Raw genomic sequence first — 3,626 nt, forward strand, 5'->3', positions numbered from 1 at the left:
CTCCATATCACACCCAGGAGTACTTCTCCCTGCTAAAGCCACCAGTGTCCTAACCTGAGGCACATTTGTCATCTTATTCTGACCCAAGTCAGGGCGAAGTCTCTTCTTGATGGTGCTATGTCCTATTCAAAGACTCTGCCAGGCTTTGCTCCCTTCCCAGTGTTTCTGGATTTCTCTTATGAAATGAGGCCTCTCCTGATGTCCCAGAAACATGCTGCTGAAGTCCCTAAGGCGACAGTTTAAGTGTTGGCTTGGGATAGGGCATGCAAAACACGTACAAATAAGAGGCTCCATATTGTGCTGGGGAGGCTAAACTAAGATCACAGGCCATGGTACAGGTTGGGGCTGGGATCATTTCAGTAGAGATAAATTACTTGGAACTCCAGCTTGGATCCTGTAACAACAGAAAGCAACTATTCTGCCCTCCCCCACATATGGAGTCATTCTGATAAGAATCAGCTGCTGTAGAAGTAAGGTCAAGAGTCCAGAGGATTCACAGGGCTGAGGAATATGTGTTACTGGTGTTAAAACTCTAAATGCACTTTCCCAAGAAATACTGTTATAAATAGTGGTCAGGGTCTTTAGTATTATGAGCACAATATTTTAGATACATTACAGTTCTACAAGCTTTTGAGGGCTGGCTTTGGACAGAGCCACCATTTGTAATATTGCCTCCGTAGGAAAGTGTGTTCCCAGTTTCAGACAGCAGACCAAGAAATAAATTTATAAGCTGGAAATTGCCTATCTTGAGGCTTTTTACCAGTAAACACAATAGATTCATAGGCTTTCACAGTCAGTCAAGTGGACCTACAGCCTTGTGGTCTAAGATATTGGCTCTGAGCCCAGAAGCCCTCCTCCCTCCTCTGCCCTCTGTCCTCTCTCTGCTGAATGTTGTGATTGCATTTCCGCAGCCGCAAGACTCCATCCATGCTGTCTGCGTCTCGGACCTCCCTGCAAGCATCCCACTAAGGTAAAAGCTGAATGCCTCTAATCCTGAATGTTTAAATAGAAACATTTCTGAGTTACAAAAAGGTATAAAGAATAATAAGTGTTTGCATACTCATCTTCAGATATGTCACCTATACATCGACACACCCATAGCCGTGCAGGTTCTCCTCCCATGTCCCTCCTGTTCCAGAAGTAATCACATTTCCCAAATTTATCCTGGCCACGTAAATGCTCTGCCATCCTATACACTTACCCTGGGCTTCCCCTCCGCTAGAATGGTAGAGATGGAGAGGGTGGAATATGGACCCTCGATCTGGGGGAATATGGACCAGGTGATCCTGGCCCTAAGCCAAGTGTTTGGGACAGGGACTCAACCTCTGTTAAAGAAATATCATTTTAGGGAATGGAGAGAACCGTATGTGTTCAGGGCCATATTCTGGAAAGGTGTGGGGGAGGCAGGCCAGGAAAAATCAGGACAGAGTGTCTTGTGAGCTGCATTTGTCTAGCCTGGCAAGCATGGAATAAAGGTCAGGAAATTGATAATCAAAGAAAAAGGTGGCAAGAATGGAAAAGTCTTCTCAGAGGGGCCATCTCTCTGAGCCCAACATGGAAATAAGAAGTCCATTTTTCTTCAGTTGTTCGTTTGGTCATTCACCCAACAAATTAGGGCACAGCCAGGTGTGAGGCATTAGAGGGGAGGAGCAGAAACAAAAACGAAAGCTGATCCCTGTTCTGGAGAATCTCAGAAGAGGAGAGGACGTACAAAAATACTTGCAATCCAATGGGATGAGCGAGAAGAAGAGGAGCTTGGCAGGCTCTGGATGCAGGCTGGGTTGGCATCGGTCCCACACACCGAGTGTTAGTTGAATAATCCAGGATACAGCATCCAAGGAAGGTAACAGGTTTGTTGCCACAGTGAGCATCTAAGATATGTCCTGGGGCAGAGGAAGCGGATGAGGTGGGGAAGGTCAGCAATTCAAATTCAGTGGGAGCAGAAAGACATCTGGAATTGAACAGTTCAGGCACTGGGCAGACGGGACAACTGTCACTACATGCTTCTAGGTCTTCCAAGAGATGCCATTCTAGATGCAACCTTCCTGACATCACCGTTTAGAGCCCACAAACCACTCTAACCCCCACACTTCTCTGTAGTTCTGCTTTTCTTTATCCCACCAGACATTTCTCTTCATGGCCTATGAAACGAACCCGTCTGTTGGTGAACCAATTTCCCTCCTTCCTTGACTTCTTCATAGAACTATCTGTAGTAGACACCTTTTGGAGCATCTTCCCAGCTCATGAAGACCTTCATAGCATCTCTCCTCCCCCATAATTGTGGGCTTGTGGCTATTATCTTGTTTAATGTGTCCGAGCTACCCTGGGATACTGTCCCCACCCTCCACTCCCTGCTGGCCACGGATAGCTAGAGCTGATTTCTGTTACATGCAACCAGAGACCTAGCTAATCTCCCACCACCGTGTAGTGAACTGAAACCTGGCTTTCCCCTGAGGTTACCACTTCCCCTACCGTCCTTTTAAGTAGAAGCTATTTATTCTCTCTGCCCCACATACAGAGAGGCACGACTAGCAACGTTCTTTCGCTCCCTTCTCAGCAATGTGTCCTTTATTCTAGCATGATAAACCTCTGCTCTGCTGAGGTCTGCACCATTCAACTAGTCACCTTTTCTCCTGTCTCTACCAACTAGTTACACCCTCACACTTATTAAATGTCTGTCTCATTTCTTCATCCTGTGGGGATTTTGTTGACTCTGTGAACAACACAGTCAATGGCCCAGCCTCTCAGTTCCTTGACCTTTCAAATTCATCACCTTCCCTTCCAGTCCACTTCAGTGTCCTCCCATGGCCACACCCTGGACATTGTCATCACCAGCACAGTGCCACCCTAGAAAACATAAATTCCCTACCACTGTAACTACCCATCCAGGTCTCTCTTTTGACATAATCTGAGGTTTTGAGGCCTATACAGATGTTCAGTGGTGTTTTCGGCCCGTTGGGTAAACCTTTATATTAGTTTCCCAGCAGCTTCCCCTTGCATCCTCTGAAGTCATCGCCCGCCTTCACACTGCCGAGCGCCACACAATCCGGTGAAACTCTGCTCGGTTACCAAGTTATTCATTATTATTATTCAACAAATATTTGTTACACGCCTGCCGTGTGCCAGGTACTGTGGATTCATTGGCAGAGCTTTGCCAGTGAGGAGCTCACAGTCCAGGAGGAAACAAACTCAGTGATTACACACGTAAACATAATTACAAACCATGATAAGCCCTGGGGCGGGGCTGGGAGGTAGAAAGGGGCATTTCAGGCAGAAGAAGTAGCGTGAGCAAAATGCTGGGGCAGAATGGAGTGTGGTTTGAGGAAATGAAACAGAGAGAGCTGTATGGTTGAAGACAGAGAACTAGAAAGAAAGGGGAGCAAAGTGAGGCTGAGTGTAGGGAGTGACAGGTAAGATCTGCATTTGGAAAAGACCACCAGCAAGAGATGACTAGGTGGGGCCTGGGGGCTATTGTAGGGGCAGTGAAACCGCCTGCATTGCACCGTGATGGTGGATACATGACAGTACGCAGTTGTCAAAACTCTTAGAACTATATAACAACACCAAGAGTGAGCACCAATATGAACTACGTGCTTTAGCACATGTACCACGCTATTGCAACATGT

Source organism: Furipterus horrens, unplaced genomic scaffold (genome assembly GCF_987537825.1).
Source record: "Furipterus horrens unplaced genomic scaffold, mFurHor1.1.pri manual_scaffold_11, whole genome shotgun sequence".
Lineage (NCBI taxonomy): Eukaryota > Metazoa > Chordata > Mammalia > Chiroptera > Furipteridae > Furipterus > Furipterus horrens.